Source organism: Mchenga conophoros, linkage group LG3 (assembly GCF_057382185.1).
Source record: "Mchenga conophoros isolate Kocher_MC1m ecotype Shallow Benthic linkage group LG3, M_conophoros_male_GT1.1, whole genome shotgun sequence".
NCBI lineage: Eukaryota > Metazoa > Chordata > Actinopteri > Cichliformes > Cichlidae > Mchenga > Mchenga conophoros.
Genome location: NC_140528.1, coordinates 27,971,586 through 27,988,566, shown reverse-complemented (window position 1 = coordinate 27,988,566; position 16,981 = coordinate 27,971,586).

Sequence of the window (16,981 nt, the reverse complement as noted above, 5' to 3'; positions counted from 1 at the left end):
TAGTCATTATTTTCCTGTATCAATCGTTGGTTGTTACAATAAAAAATGTCAGTTAAATATATCATATAGGAGACACACACAGTGATATTTGAGAAGTGAAATGAAGTTTATTGGATTTACAGAAAGTGTGCAATAATTGTTTAAACAAAATCAGGCAGGTGCATAAATTTGGGCGCTGTTGCCATTTTAATGATTCCAAAACCTGTAGAACTAATTATTGGAACTCAAATTGGTTCGGTAAGCTCAGTGACCCCTGACCTACATACACAAGTGAATCCAATAATGACAAAGAGTATTTAAGGGGGTCAACTGTAAGTTTCCCTCCTCTTTTAGTTTTCTCTGAACAGTAGCAACATCGGGGTCTCAAAACAACTCAAATGACCTGAAGACAAAGATTGTTCACCATCATGGTTTAGGGGAAGGACACAGAAAGCTGTCTCAGAGATTTAAGCTGTCTGTTTCCACAGTTAGGAACATATTGAGAAAGTGGAAGACCACAGGCTCAGTTCAAGTAAAGGCTCGAAGTGGCAGCCAAGACACGGTTTGTGATACATGCGGCAAGACAGTGAGGTGTTGTGGCAACACCACTAACCTCATCAAAGACCTCACTGTAAATCATATCACAGAATATGACGAGCATATATTGAGGAAAAACTGAAGGGAGGAGCGGAGAGGGACAGGTGCTGCTAGGGCGAGACAGATGTCTCTCGCCGAGTCCTTTAGTGCTTCAGCCAGGCAACATGTTCCAATGGCACAACTTCAGTTTTCTTTTATTTCTATATGATAATTCTGCATTATTAAGTGATAAGAACAAGTAATCTTTTATCTTTTATCAGAGACTTGTGATTGCTGGCTCTCCTTAGTTAATCCTTAGCTTTTATTCGTGCCTTTTCTTTTTTTTGTGTATTAATTGTTTGCCCGGTGGTCTGTTGAACAGCCCAGATGGTTTTCAGTTTAACATTTGCAATAAAACCCCTTATTCACTCTGATTTTGTGAGAGGGCTTGTGTATGTTTCTCCCCACCTGTCACCTAGCAGAGGGGGTCGTAACACACACTGGGATCCATAACACACTCCTTTATAGACGTCTTTTTATTAGATAGTGTTACGACATAAATATATATTCTTAGTTCTTATTTTCTGATTAGATTGTTTTGTGTATTTTAATAATAAAGGCCTTTATAAATCCAGACCCAGATGTGAGAAAGAACTAGGTCAGAGGGTGATAGGTCACCTAGCAACAGAGGCTTCAGTAAGGGGAACTTAAGAAACAGGAAGTTTAGTGCAGAGCTGCAGAGTCATATTAGTAAAATACAGGAAACCAGACAGAAAAAGCAGAACTAAGTAACACACACATTAGTCAGACCAGAAGGAGTTGTTTTGATTGAAACTGTGTGTGTCTGTGTGTGACCTATACCAGAACTATATATACGTATTTTAGCTTTCATTGCTTTTAGAACTGTGGGTGCGTGCTCGTGTCTACAGTTCTCTGTTTCCAGAAATGTACAATAAAAATGATTTTCTGAGCTTCACCACTGTGAGTTGGAAGTCTTTCTCTCTCGCTAAAAGAATCAAAAGAACCGAAATTTAATAATTGGTGCCTTGACCCGTATTCTTTTACGGCTGAGAGGACAAATTTGGCTTAAGGTGCGATCAGAATTGAGGCGAACAGGAGACCTGTCTAAAAAGATTTAAAGGTAGGCAGAGCCTGTTCAAAAAAAAAAAAAAAGCAAATTGTGCAGATTGGATGAATTCTAAATTATCTGGTCACCAAGTTAATGATCCTTACCGTTAAATTGGCTCAGTAGTTGTGAAATTAAAGTAAATTATAAAATCTGTTAAGTATGACATGTCCATGGTGATTTTCGGTAATATGTGATAAATAAAAAGTAAAGTCTAGGGAATATTTGATGAAAACTTATTGTTGTTAATGCTGGGGTGAATTTTAAAGTTGATGTGACGTGTGCTTAAAGTTGATGTGTTATGTGTGTCAATTGTGTTATCTTAGACAAGGAAAGAGGACCCGAGTATCAGATAAATAAACTGGCGCTTAGAGTCCACAGTGGTGCTTCTAAAGTTATTTAAATTAATCTAAGACTGGAGTTGAACTCCAGGGGTGCAAAAGGTTCGGGGTTGGTTCCCACACTTTACTGCAGACGCGCGTTAGAGACCTGCGGCAACAGGAGAACCCGGGTGATTCCCGTGACCACTGAGGTCGGTCGTTAATAATCAGTGGTCAAGTACCACTTTTGTTGCACCGATTGAACGACAAAGTGGGGCTTGGGTGTGACCATTTCAACGCGGGTGACCGGTAAAGCTTTAAGTAAAGCTTCAGGCACCAGTAGGATACTGAAACGCTGGTTAAGTGGAGCTTCTGGTCAAGCTGCGGGGAGCGCTTTTAAATAGGGCCTAGAAATTTGACCGCTATTGATGATGGCGTTGTTTGACCAGCAAGATGGGCAGACCTGGGCCTTAGAGGCTTTTAAAGTAGTCGAAAAGGTAGGAACGCTGGTACCAGGGAAGACGATGTGATGTTGAGTAATGGAAATGTTGAATACTGAGTAATGGAAATGGAAATAATGTATCTTGGCATTTGGTGTCTTTATAAATGTGTGAATGTATAAATGAAGTGTAAAATTGTCTTTGGATGAATGATCAAAAGTGTATATTGTTTTGAAAGTCTAATAGAGAAGGGTGTAGCGTGTGTGTGAGAAGATCTGTTCAATGAGAGAGTGAATTGTGCTAAAATGCCATTGAAAGAATTGTGAATGTGTGTGGAAAAACTGTTAATTGGGCTGAAGATTTGTGCCAAAAGAGCTCTGCTAAGCACCCTGAGGATTTTGATGTATTTTTTCCCTGTGTTAACACTGTCCATATGTATATAGCGCTGCAGAACTGTGCCCCCCCCCCCCCCCCCCCCCCAGCATGTTTGCACTGAGGAGGAGATGCTCTGTATCTCATTGTACAACCGTATAGTGACAATAAAGCATTCTATTCTATTCTATTCTATTCTATTCTATTCTATTCTATATGTGCTACCCATTAAAGGGGGTGAAGAAACCAGGAGTAAATTTTTGGAAGCGGAAACGGGTTAACTCTATAGAGGCTGTTTCCAAAGAGTGACAAAAGTAATGTAGGACCTTTTACCAGAAAAAGCTAATTATATCTTTTTTTTTAGTTCACAGTAGTTATTGAGGCAGTCACTTAATTATGTTAGCTAATACAATTAGTTAAAAAGGGGGTATGTTACGAAATAAATATATATTTTTAGTGCTTATTTTCTGATTATATTGTTTTATGTATTTTAATAAGAGAGGCCTTTAGAAACCAAGCCCAGACGAGACAAAAACTAGGTCAGAGGGTGACAGGTTGCCCTGGCAACAGACTTTAGAGATGGGAAGTTTAGTGCAGAGCTGCACAGGAAATCAGACACAAAAAAGAAAGAGGAACTAACTGAGTGTGTGTGTGACGTGCTGCAGAAATATAACCATGCTGGGTGCTACTGCATTCAGACCTGAGCTTGTGTCTGCGTGTGCTCGGTCTCCATTTCCGGAAATGTAAAATAAAGATTATTTTTTGAGCTTTGACCACTCTGAGGCCAGTCTGTTTCTGCCACCAAAAGAATTCAAAAGAACTGAATTTAATAAGAGCAAATTGATGCCAATTAAATGTGGTAATCTTAATTACTCAATCGACTTCACTTTAAAATAACTTCAGAAAAATTGTCACATTTGGGGATCGAGGTTACTAAGTCACACAAGTCATTATATGAAGCTAATTTTGTGAGAACTTTGGATACATTTAAAAATGAGGTTGAATTTTGGAATTCACTCGCACTTTCCTTGATAGGCAGGGTGAATGCTATTGAAATTATCTGCCTCCCCCATCTCCTATATCTTTTTCAAAATATCCCTGTGTATCTGAAAGCTACATTCTTTCAGAAATTGGACTCAGTCCTTCTCCCTTTTATCTGGAATTACAAGAGCCACAGGATAAAAAAGGCACCCCTTTGTAAAGAGAAAATGTATAGTGGCATAGCCTTACCAGACTTTAAAAACTACTACTTCACAGCTAATATGCAATAATAATAATAATAATAATAATAATAATAATGATAATAATACATTTTATTTGAAAGCACCTTTCAGAACACTCAAGGACACTGTACAAGGTAGAATAATAAAAGCAACATAAAAGCAAACAGTTTACACAATCATAAAAGCATAAAACATAAAACAAATTTAAAATAGCAGAGTGGAGAGGTTATGTGGGATGAGCTATTTTGAACAAGTGAGTTTTGAGTTGGGACTTAAAGAGAGAGAAGCAAAAGATATTTCTTAAATCAGGAGGTCGGGAATTCCAGAGTTGAGGAGCAGAGCAGCTGAAAGCCCTGCTCCCCATGGTGGCAAGACGGTGGGAGGGGACGGAGAGTGAAAGGGAAGAAGTAGATCTGAGACAACGAGATGGGGCAGTGATCTGAACCAGATCAGAGGGATATGGAGCGAGATGATGAATAGCCTTCAATATGTACAAGAGTATTTTGAAATTGATATGGTATTTGACCGGGAGCCAATGAAGCTGCTGCAGGACAGGAGTAATCAAGAAATGGATAGGCTCAACACAACAGGAACTCAGCGTAACTGGCAGTCCACAAATATAATCAAACAGTATATAAGTGACTATGGCCTTTGCGATGCATGGCGCTCCCTTCACCCCAACAGTAAGGAATATTCTTTCTTCTCACATGTTCATCACTCCTGCTCTCGTCTGGATTATTCTTTGGTCAGCAGCTCACTGCTGAGTGACATTACAGACACTGAGATTCACCCTATAGCTGTCAGCGATCATGCTCCTGTATCTGTAACACTAATACATAAGAAGAACGCTACACCAAGTAAAAACTGGAGATTCAATACATCGCCACTCAAAGATGAAGACTTTATTAAATACTTTAAAAAGGAATGGACTTCATATTTAGACTTTAATGACACTCCCGGAACATCAGCTTCTGTTCTATGGGAAGCAGGAAAAGCTGTGATGAGAGGTAAAATAATTTCTTTCTCATCACACAAAAAGAAAGAAGAAAACAAAAATATTTAGGAATTAGAAAAAAAACATCAAATCCTTAGAAGAAGCCTACGCGTCCCACCAAGATCAAGAAAGAATGAACAAAATATGCAAAACAAAACTAGAATTAGATAAAATTATTAATAAAAAAAACACAATTCCTTATACAAAGACTTCGTTTGCAGAATTTTGAACACAGTAACAAATCAGGTCGATTTCTAGCTAACCAGTTAAAAATAAAGAAAGAAAAAACAACTGTATGTGCTGTTCAAGATTCATCTGGGAACACAATATATGATCCTGGAAGAATAAACAACATTTTTAGGGATTTCTATAAAACTTTATATACACCACAAATAAACCTGTCTAAAAATGAAATTGATCAGTTTCTTGACAACGTAACTCTTCCAAAATTACTAGACAGTCAAGCAATGGAACTGGATTCGCCACTGACGCCAAGTGAACTCCAGGAAGCCCTGATAAGTATGCCCAATAATAAGGCTCCAGGTCCAGACGGCTTCCCTGCAGAATTCTACAAAGAATTCTGGACAATTTTGGCACCAGTATTCCACAGCATGTTGCAGGAAATCGAGGAAAATGGCAGACTACCACCAAATATGAATTCTGCCAACATTAGTCTCCTGCTAAAACCAGGCAAAGACCCTGTATATCCCTCAAGCTATCGTCCAATTTCTCTTTTAAATGTAGACCTTAAAATAATCTGCAAAGCTCTCTCAAAGAGATTAGAGAAAATGACCCCCCTCTTAATTTATCCTGACCAAACTGGTTTCATAAAAGGTCGGCACTCCTCAACAAACACTCGTAGATTACTTAATTTAATAGACTACTCATACGATAAAAACATCGAAGCCATAATATTATCTCTAGATGCAGAAAAAGCATTTGACAGAGTTAACTGGAAATTTTTATTCGCAACTTTACACAAATTTGGTTTTGGAAACTCTTTCATAAACTGGATAAGAATATTATACAATTCCCCAACAGCTCGTATCAGAACAAATGACCAGACATCCTCCAGCTTCTGTCTCCTGAGGGGCACCAGACAGGGATGCCCACTCTCCCCTTCACTTTTTGCAATTTTTATCGAACCTCTAGCAGCAGCATTTAGACAGGCTACAACAATTAAGGGCATAAAATGTAAGAACATAGAACATGAAATCAGTCTCTATGCGGATGATGTGTTGCTTTTTCTGCAAAACACACAAACCAACCTCTCTGAGGTAATTACTTTAATAAACTGGTTTTCAAGAGTTTCAGATTATTCAATTAACTGGCCAAAATCTACAGTTCTCCCCATTAACTGCTCCTTCCATAATTCTTCCTCTGCCCCACTGCAATCCGGAAATATTAAATATTTAGGTATTAATGTCTCTCCTAAGCTTTCAGACTTAACTAAATTAAACCACATCCCACTTCTAAAGAAAGTAGAAGGCGATCTGACTAGATGGAAATCTTTACCCATATCACTCATGGGAAGGGTTGCCACTATAAAAATGATGATCTTGCCAAAAATAAATTACTTATTTTTGATGATCCCTAACAAACCATCACAAGATTGGTTCAGATCTCTGGATTCATATATTTCCAAATTCCTTTGGAAAGATAAACCCCCGCGTATTAGCTTAAAAACGCTACAAAGAACCAAGGATAGAGGAGGATTAGATCTGCCTAATTTTCACCAATACTTCTTAGCCAACAGGCTTCAGTTCATCTCAGAATGGTTAAAACATACCTTCTTAGATGAGCCCTGGCTAGATGTTGAACAGGCACTATGCAAGGATCTAGAGATTTCAGACCTACCATTTATTAGCTCAAACATCAAAAGACATGAATGCTTTAAAAGTATCAACATCAGCTTTTCTCTAACAGCATGGTGGGAGTTTCTAAAAATAACAAAGTCTTCATTAATCCCATGCAAACGTACACCTATCTGGAATAACCCTGACATATTACAAAACAATAATATGATTAATTTCCCAGAATGGAGTTGTAAAGGAATTAAATACTTAGAACATATATTAGAGGGAACAGAATTTATCCCATTTGACAGACTAGTTGAACAATATGGGATCAACAAGAAAAAATCTTTAGAATATCAACAAATTAAATCCATAATAAAAAAGAAATTTTACCTCAGTCAAGTTGAATTACAAACACCACCAAGTGTGGTACATTTCCTTACTCTTAAATCCCCCAAATTATTATCTAAAATATACAGAACACTATCTCAATTAGATGAATCAATATCCCTTCCTATTGCAAAGTGGGAAGCAGATTTATCAGTCAACCTAGACCAAAACTTCTGGTCTCAGGTATGCTTAAAAACTTTTAAATTGATTAAAAATCCCAGTCTGCAATTAATACAATACAAAATACTACATAGAGTGCATATGTAGAGTGCACTATACAGGTCATCGGATGTTCAAGATGGGCTTTACATCTTCCAACAACTGCTCACACTGTCAAAGCAATACACCAGACAATTACATTCACGCTCTTTGGTTCTGTCCACCAGTGCAAAAGTTTTGGCGCGAGATATGTGAAGACTTATCAAAGTGTCTGAAATGTAACATTCCAACTTCCCCCTTAGTGTGTTTGTTGGGCAGCTTAGATAATGTCACTTCAGAAAACAATATAGCCCATATGGTTTTCACTGCCCTATGCATAGCCAAGAAAACAGTCCTCATGAACTGGAAAAATAAAAATAATCTTAATTCTAACCAATATAGAAATTATCTATTAGATTACATTAGTCTTGATACAGCCTCTGCCACCACATCAGATCAATTGCTCTGGGCTCCTTTGATCAGCTCCATCACCTAGTGGGGGTGGGGGGGTCATAGTTTGGTTCCGCCTTCAATGTTGTGATTGGTGTGGGGGTAGGGACAGGCTTAGGGCGTCGGGGGGTTCCCCGGAGGCATCTTCCTTGGGGGGCTCAACCCGGGGTAGCGGTCATGTCCGGTTGGGGGCTCTTTTCTGACTATTTCCTCGTGGCTGCGTGCAGCGGGGCTAGGGGAGGGTCTGTGCTGATGGACGTGGGTTACTGACCTGGTAGCCTGTTTGCCCCTGGGTGGGTCCGGGATGGGCGTGAGGTTCTGGGGGCGCTCCGTCTCTGGGCTGGGGCCCTGGCCGGGCCTCGGGGCCTCGGATCCTGGTTTGTGTGTTGCCAGGGTTGTGGGCGGGTGGGTGCCCCTTTCTTTGGCGGGTCGCGGAGTATGGGAGTGCCTACTGGGGTCAGTGGGGGAGCTGGCCCCAGGGAGGGGTCACCTGCCCCTCCCTTCCTTCCCTCCCCATCTCCAGCTGCCTCCCTCTTCCCACTCCACCACAACCACCCACACATGCAGGGCCTTGGAGTAGGGGTATGTCACCAGGGTGCAGAGGAGGCTACCCCCCCCCCCCCTCTGTCCCCTTCTGGCTGCCTCTGCCTCAATTTTATTGAGGCAGAGGCAGCCAGCAGAGTCAGCAGGCACGCCAGTGCAGCCCCCTCTAGCTTCTGCTCGGTGGCTACTGGGCGACCCCTCGTCTGGGGATCTCCTCAGCTCTTCCCAGGAGGGTTGCACGGATGCCCCTCCAGTGGTCCTTCTTGGGCTCTTGCACTCTGGGGCCTCTGGATATCTGGAGCCTGGATCTCCTCCATGCTTGCTGCATGCCCTGGAGGACGGGGCTATGGCCCTCTACACCCTCTAGCAGACCGTGTTCATAGACATAAACTACACCTTTCCTGGCTGCTACTTCAAAGCACGTTGTGCGCTGTCTGTCCTGGGTGCTGCACAACAACATTCAATATTTAGTATTTACTGCTGTTTACGCTTAGCTAGATTAATGCGATGGTGTTGTGTTTGGTATGTTTTTTTGCTTGTTTTCTGTTTTTCTCTCAACAGGTAATACAGGAGATTTTTTTTTCTTTATCTTTTTCTGTTTTTCTTTTCCTTCATCTTTCTTTCTCCCTTTCCTATCCCCCAGTCATGTTTGTCCCGTCTGTAACATCTGAAAATAAAATAAAATAAATAATAACAACAAAGGTCGATCAAATGGACTAATACGGCAAGGCCATGATGATCCATTTGGCAAAGTAAATCCACTGGGTATCCCTGTTGGTCTTCAGACAACAATTCTGACGGCTAAAGAACCAAATGGGACAGGCAAAAAAAAATAAAATAAAATAAAAAAAATAAAATACAGAAAGCTGAAAGCAATTGAACATGTACTCATTCTTCTCTTTGTTTTTTTAACATCAGTCTTCCTTTTTCCATATATAATGATGATTTCATTTATTAGGGTAAGAAAAGCAACCATACCTGTGTTAAAAATAATAGAATGTAATGTTCTGTTCATCATTTTATTAAAATAAAAAAAGAAAAGAAAAACTTTATACTGACAGTTAAAAAAAAAAAAAAAAGGACAGGAGTGATGTGGTGGGTAGAGGGGGTCCTGGTGATAATACCGGCAGCAGAATTCTGGAGGTGTTGGAGCTTGTGAATGGATTTTTGAGTAAGACCAAAAAGAAGTGAATTACAATAATCAATCCGAGAAGTAACAAGTAGTGATGGTAAATTTGATTCTTTTTACTGAATCGAGTTTTAATGAGTCACTCACCAAAGTGAGGGTTTTGGGATAATTTGATTCACTGAGTCAGTTGACCAGAGAGTGCAAAAAAATTTACATTTTCACTCAAACTTAATTTGTTTCTCTTTATGTAAATCCTACTGCTAAGATGAGTGATTTAAAAAAACAACAACTATTTTATAGAGCAACAAAGAGCAAAAACATTTCTAAAATTAAGCAATTTCCTATCAAAATTGCTTAATAAACATTTATTTTGTTTATTTGTATTTTATTAGTATTTTCCTTAAATGTGTTAAATATATATTTTCTCATCTAAATGTCCACTGAGCTGTGAGCCAGGGGGCGGTAATGCGCCTTAACATTGGTTGCCAATAAAGAAGAAGAAGAAGAAGAAGAAGCTGTGAGCCGGGAGGGAGGGGGTGAGTGAGTGATTCGTTCGCTCGCTCTTTGATTCAGCACAGGAGGGAGGGGGTGAGTAGCTCAAATGTGCCTTTGACTGAGGGTTAGGGTTAGGGAACTTGCTTCTCTCTCTTTCTGTGTGTGTGTGTGTGTGTGTGTGTGTGTGTGTGTGTGTGAGACACAGAGAGAGACAGAGAGAGAGAGAGAGAGAGAGAGAGAGAGAGAGAGAAAGCCTTTTTATGGGATGATGTCATTGTAAGATTCAAATTCAATATATTTAGACTGGGTGACTGAATTGGATCTTGTGTGTCTCTCTGTGCATGTGTGTTTCCATATGTGTCCATATTTGTGATTGTGTGGCTGTTATAGATTTTTTTGCCGATTTTTTTCATTTAACAAGTATATTTGAGGGACCCTCAGCATGTTCAGCATTTTTTCAGCTGTCCATTTTGTTTTTCCAATTTTTCTGTTTAACTTATTACTATTGTGCTAAATCATACTATTTCTGCTATTTTATAAGATTTGTGCTAAATATTGTATTTCTGATTAATTATAGTTTTTCTACCAAATCATAGTACAGTATTTCTGCTTTTTATAGGATTTGTGCCTAATATAGTTTTTCTGCTAAATTATAGTATTTCTGCCATTTTATAGCATTTGTGCTAAAACATAGTATTAATTTAAAATTACAATATTCATAGTTCATCACAGTGTCTCTGGTAAATCACAGTATTTCTGCTATGTTGTACTATTTTTCTAAATCATAATGTTTCCATAATGTTTAAGTATTTTTGGCTAAATATATTCTTTCTGTTATCTTATACTATTTCTCCTAAATTCTTGTATTTTTGAGAAGTTATCATGCTTCTGGTAAGTTACAATATTTCTGCTAAGTTCTGCTATGCTATTATATTTCTGCCAAGTTTTATGTTTCCTCTAAGATATTGCAGTTCTGCTAAGTTATTACATTTTAGCAAAGTTCCTCAGTTCCTTCTGCAAAGTTTCTGCAACTTTTCAGCTTTTTCAGCTAGTTTTTGCAGACAGCTTCAGCTTTAAAGCATCCACACTGCATTTTCGCAGGAAATGCAAATTTTTCTAGTTATCATATCTCGTCCACCTGGGCCTTACACAGAGTTTCTCTCTGATTTCTCAGACTTTATATCTAATTTAGTTCTGAGCTCAGATAAAATAATTATTGTGGGTGATTTTAACATCCATGTAGATGCTAAAAATGACAGCCTCAACATGGCATTTAATCTGTTATTAGACTCAGTTGGTTTCTCTCAAAATGTAAAAGAACCCACCCACCACTTTAATCACACTCTAGATCTTGTTTTAACATATGGCATAGAAACTGAACATTTAACAGTGTTTCCTGAAAACCCTCTCCTGTCTGATCATTTCCTGATAACATTTACATTTACAATAATTGATTACACAGCGGTGAAGAGTAGACTTTATCAAAGTAGATGTCTTTCTGAAAGCGCTGTAACTAAGTTTAAGAATATGATCCACCCACTGTTATCATCTCCAATGCCCTGTACCAACACAGAGCAGAGCAGCTATCTGAATGCTACCCCAACAGAGGTCGATTATCTTGTTAATAATTTCACCTCCTCACTACGTACGACTCTGGATACTGTAGCTCCTGTGAAAACTAAGGTCTCTAATCAGAAGTACCTGACTCCGTGGTATGATTCTCAAACACGTAGCCTAAAGCAGATGACTCGTAATCTGGAGAGGAAATGGCGTGTCACAAATCTAGAGGATCATCATTTAGCCTGGCGAAATAGTTTGCTGCTTTATAAGAAAGCCCTCCGCAAAGCCAGAACATCTTACTATTCATCACTGATTGAAGAAAATAAGAACAACCCCAGGTTTCTCTTCAGCACTGTAGCCAGGCTGACAAAAAGTCTTCCTTGACTTCCAGTTGCGCCATAAGATGGCTGCACCGACGAGAGCTCCCAGTCATCTCAGCAAAAATGTTATTATTCATTTTGTACTGCTTTCTATTTCTGTGCATACAGCACGATCATACACTCGGTATGACAGACAAACGATTTTGGAGCTACGTTCGTCACCCAGTTCGGACTTTACAGCGGGTTTCGACTCCGTGGACGCTCTGCTGCCTGGGATCCTTTGTTTACTCGCACGACGTCGAGGGAAAACAAACAGGGGGAAACGCGCTGGAGTTTTGTGCTGAATGCGACAGAGAAACAGCAAGCCACCTCTGCCCAGCATCCTGCTCGCGAATCTCCAGTCTCTTGACAACAAACTTGACGAGCTGCGTGCACGGATTAAACACCAACAAGACATCAGGAACTGCTGCGTTCTGGCCTTCACAGAGACATGGCTGGAGCCCAGCGTCCCCGACTGCGGCATCACGCCGGATGGATTCACTGTTTACCGGGGAGACCGAACGAAGGACTAAGGCAAGAAAAGGGAAGGAGGGGTGTGCTTTATGGTTAACTCTTTGTGGGCTAGAGATGTGTGTATCTTAAAAACTTTATTTTAAAAACCTACTGCTCTCAGAGCCTCGAGCTGCTGACCATTAAAGTCAGGCCTTTTTACCTCCTGAGTAAGTTCATTTCTCCTTTCAGCTGTTTACATTCCCCCACATGCTGATAAAGCTAAAGCTATGGACGAACTGTATGACATCACTATTGGACTTGGGAACAAAAATGCAGAAGCTGCCTTTATTGTGCTGGGAGACTTCAACAGAGCCAACATGAAGAAGGTTCTCCCCAAATACTATCAGCACATCTCCTTCCACACAAGAGGTGATCAAACACTGGACCATTGTTAGCTTCAAAGAGTGCTACAAACCCCTCCCCCACAGAGCTTTTGGCAAGGCAGACCATTGTTCCATACTGGTGCTGCCTGCATACAGACTGTGGGATTAAAGAAATTATTTTACTGCCACTATTCATAACTATCATCACTACCATTGCATTAATAACATACAGTAATTTACAGCATTGATATTGCATTCAGATGTTTAAACATATTGGCACCCAATTAGCCTTTATTACAGGTGCAGTTATAACCACTTTAAACTGTTGAGTTTAAATTTACAATCTTAAATGCCTTTGAATGCCTTTTTTATAATCTTAAATGTTTATATGCTGATTATATTGGGTTGTATAAGGAAGGCTCAACTCTTGACAGGAAACAACATGCTTTTGCACCCGAAAGTGAAACTAAGCAGAGTGTAAGTTATTTTGAGGAGTTGTTTGGATGATGCTATTTGAATAACCAGGTTATTCATTATTATCTTTTATTCATTTATATCTTTTGATTAAGCTTTTAGTAGTGGTTCTTGATTAAAACATTTATTCAACATAATACATATATAGTTTCAGTTAGGCTATTACACATATTAGGATGAGCCTCTGTTCTGGTGAACGGTCAGAAGCTTTAGCTCGTGAGATGAGACAGAGTTCGTGTGAGGTCGAGACACACACATACATACACACACACTTACACAGCAGTTAGATTTAGGGGTAGGCGAGAGTTCAAATAATACTTTGGAAAACGCTGTAACTGCAAAATTGTGCCTGCATAAGTGACAAGTTTGTTGTAGGACGTGCTGCTGATGTTCCAGACGATAAGCGAGCATCTGGCAGCGACAGGAAACACCTGGCTTGGAGGCGAAGAAAATTTTCTTTTCTAACTGTGTCAAAAGTTGCTAACAGAACATTTGTGGTTTTGAAAATGCATGTATTGTATCTGTGTTGACGTATGAAGGGGGCGTCATAAATCCTACCCTGATGCTTTAAAACAATGGATGTGTAGTTCTGGGGGCGGAGATCTACAGCTGGTGTGTGCAGTGTACATCTCCCCACGCTGCGTGTGTTTCATTAAAATCATTGTTTGACCAACTCTGCTGGACCATCGTTGTTTTTGTACTCACCCTCAATATTTGAACCCTTAACAAGACCAAGGCTGAAACAGGAAAAACCAGCTTCCAGGGTCATCTACAAATGAGACAGTGAGGCTGAGGAGGTCCTACAGGACTGCTTTGAGACAACTGACTGGCAGATATTTGTGGATGCAGCTGATGGCAACATCAATGAAGTCACAGACTCTGTCATTGGATATATTGGAAAGTGCATGGATGATATCATCACAAAAACCACTGTCTGCATATATCCAAATCAGAAACCCTGGGTAAATAAAGACGTTCGCGCCAAGCTAAAAGTGCGGACCTCTGCCTTTAACTCCGGGGATGCTGATGCATATAAAGCAGCCAGGTACGACCTCCGGAAGTCCATAAAAAAGGCCAGAAAGGACTACAGGGACAAAATGGAGTCCAGCTACCACAGCTTTGACACCAGGCGACTGTGGAATGGACTGACTGCATCACTGACTACAAGAAGGTCAACACAGTCAGTGTTCAGCCCACTGCATCTCTCGCAGACGAGCTCAACAACTTCTATGCTCGTTTTGACGCAGACAACAGCTGGCAGAGGTGTTCACCAACATCTTCAACCTCTCCCTGAGGCAGTCAGTGGTCCCCACGTCCCTCAAAGCATCCACCATCATTCCTGTTCCCAAAAAATCAGTGTTCTCCTGTCTGAATGACCACCGTCCTGTTGCACTGACATCCGTCATCATGAAGTGCCTGGAGCGGCTGGTCAAAGGCCACATCTGCTCCTCCCTCCCTGACACACTGGACCCTCTTCAGTTTGCCTATTGGACAAACAGAGCCACAGAGGATGCCATCGCCCTGGCAACGCACACCACCCTCACTCACCTGGAAAAAGGGAATACATATGCAAGGATGCTCTTCATCGACTACAGCTCGGCATTTAACACCATCATCCCCTCAAAACTTGCTTTGTAGCTCGTCAACCTTGGGCTGGGAACACCGATCTGCAGATGGATTCTAAACTTCCTCACAAACAGGCCCCAGGTGGTGAGAGTTGGCAAGCACACCTCCTCATCACTCATCCTAAACACAGGTACGCCACAGGGTTGTGTGCTTAGCCCCCTCCTATATTCCCTGTTCACACACGACTGTGTTGCTAAACACGATTCCAACATCATCATCAAGTTTGCGGATGACACAACCATCATAGGCCTCATCACAGACAATGATCAGACGGCCTATAGAGAGGAGGTGATGGCGCTGTACGAGTGGTGTCTGGAAAATAACCTGACTCTCGACCAGTCAGGGAACACCAGCCCATCCACATAAACAGTGTCAAGGTCGAAAGGGTCAGCAGCTTCAAGTTCCTTGGAGTCAACATCACCGAGGACTTCTCCTGGACCCTTCACACAGACACTGCTTCACACAGACACTGCTATCAGGAAAGCTCGCCAGCGGCTTTACTTCCTGAGAAGGCTGAGGAAGTTTGGCATGAACGCCAACATCACCTCAAATTTTTACAGGTGTGCAGTCGAGAGCTTGCTGACGAGCTGCATCACAGTTTGGTACGGAAGCTGCTCTGCCAGCAGCCGTAAATCACTACAGAGGGTGGTGAAGGCAGCAGAGCACATCACTGGCACGAGGCTTCCTGCCATTCAGGACATTTATCTCCAGCGTTGCCTCCGTAAAGCTCACAGCATCATCAAGGCCCACAGCCACCCAGCACATCAGCTGTTCTTGTTACCATCTGGCAGACGTTACAGGAGTCTGTCTGCTTGGACTACAAGACTTAAACACAGTTTCTACCATCAACCACAACACTTAAACACACACACAACACAGTCCACAGGACGCACTCAGAAGCTACTCTGTTTAATCTGCACTGGTCACTTCACTTTATTTATTTATATTTTAAAAAGTGCAATACTGTAACAACTGCCACAAAAAAAAACTTTTGTACTGTTTAGTTTGTACTGCTGCTCATTCCTGTGCAATATCCCATCTGCTTCCCCCCCCCCTCCAATTCCTATTTAAGATTTTCTTTATTTAATCACTAGTGTGTACATATATATATATATATATATATATATATATATATATATAAACACCCAGCACGCCCCTGCGGGCGGTTTATCCTTCAAGCTCGGGTCCTCTACCAGAGGCCTGGGAGCTTGAGGGTCCTGCGCAGTATCTTAGCTGTTCCCAGGACTGCGCTCTTCTGGACAGAGATCTCTGATGTTATTCCCAGGATCTGCTGGAGCCACTCGCCTAGCTTGGGAGTCACCGCACCTAGTGCTCCGATTACCACGGGGACCACCATTACCTTCACCCTCCACATCCTCTTGAGCTCTTCTCTGAGCCCTTGGTATTTCTCCAGCTTCTCGTGTTCCTTCTTCCTGATATTGCTGTCATTCGGAACCGCTACATCGATCACTACGGCCGTCTTCTTCTGTTTGTCTACCACCACTATGTCCGGTTGGTTAGCCACCACCATTTTGTCCGTCTGTATCTGGAAGTCCCACAGGATCTTAGCTCGGTCATTCTCCACCACCCTTGGGGGCATCTGCCATTTTGACCTCGGGACTTCCAGGTTATACTCGGCACAGATGTTCCTGTACACTATGCCGGCCACTTGGTTATGGCGTTCCATGTATGCCTTGGCTGCTAGCATCTTGCACCCTGCTGTTATGTGCTGGATTGTCTCTGGGGCATCTTTACACAGCCTGCACCTGGGGTCTTGCCTGGTGTGATAGACCCCAGCCTCTATGGATCTTGTGCTCAGAGCTTGTTCTTGTGCTGCCATGATTAGTGCCTCTGTGCTGTCTTTCAGTCCAGCTTTGTCCAGCCACTGGTAGGATTTCTGGATATCAGCCACCTCCTCTATCTGCCGGTGGTACATACCGTGCAGGGGCCTGTCCTTCCATGATGGTTCCTCGTCTCCCTCCTCTTTCTTGGGTTTCTGCTGCATGAGGTATTCACTGAGCACTCGGTCAGTTGGGGCCATCTTCCCAATGTATTCTTGGATGTTCATTGTCTCATCCTGGACTGTGGTGCTGAC